General features: G+C 35.0%; 1 protein-coding gene across 1 annotated transcript in view; it reads right to left on the bottom strand.

Annotated features, from left to right (window-relative positions):
* LOC147819693 (uncharacterized) overlaps positions 1-709 on the bottom strand; it is a 3,207-nt gene that overhangs the window by 1,082 nt on the left and 1,416 nt on the right. The gene's annotated exons all lie outside the window — the stretch shown is intronic.

Below are 709 nucleotides of genomic sequence, written 5' to 3'. Positions count from 1 at the left end.
GGGGGGTCTGCAAATTATCTCCATCTATTTTCTTATTAGTCTAAATAAATCATAAATAGACATAAAAGCAATTGCAGTATATTAACTCATTTTAACCTAATTATTTGACCAGTGGTACCCAACCTATAAGAACCTAGTTTACTGATTCTCTACACACAAGTCTCTAACCTACGTGAAAAGTACCTGTAATAAGCTCCTTCTATTCCTGCCTCCCGAGTCTTTTTGGTAGAACAGAAATTATTGGAAATAAATGGTCCCACATATTCCTGGGTAACTTAAGTGGACAGGAGTATGCAGGGATATCCGCCTGTTGACACTATGGTTTTCATAGGAATGCACATTACACAAATTTGGCCTTCAAAAATGTTATGTTTATTGCATATTTAGCTGTTTAGATATTGACTTTGTACATACATTGATTCAAAGAAAGATAGATAGATAGATACAGTTAACTTCATAAATGTAATGATACAAAGGGGTTTTTTTCACAAGTTAGCTAAAGAATGAAAACAGAATAATGCAAACTCACTATCTGAAGAAAAAATCTGATATAGACTGATTTATTGATTTCATTCATTTGTTGTTATTATTATAATCTTGGACCGATTCCTTAAACTGCGCCCAAAGGCCCAACGCAGGGTCTTATTTGGAATGTCAATAGGACATATGACCTGTGACACAGTGGTGCTTTCTCCTTTACTGCGCGGCT

This window comes from Seriola lalandi, unplaced genomic scaffold, assembly GCF_002814215.2.
Source record: "Seriola lalandi dorsalis isolate HSWRI2012SDOR001 ecotype SW California unplaced genomic scaffold, Sedor1 jcf7180002050475, whole genome shotgun sequence".
In the NCBI taxonomy this organism is placed as follows: Eukaryota; Metazoa; Chordata; class Actinopteri; order Carangiformes; family Carangidae; genus Seriola; species Seriola lalandi.
Note: the sequence above shows the minus strand (reverse complement) of the source record. Positions and strands in the feature narration are given on the sequence as shown.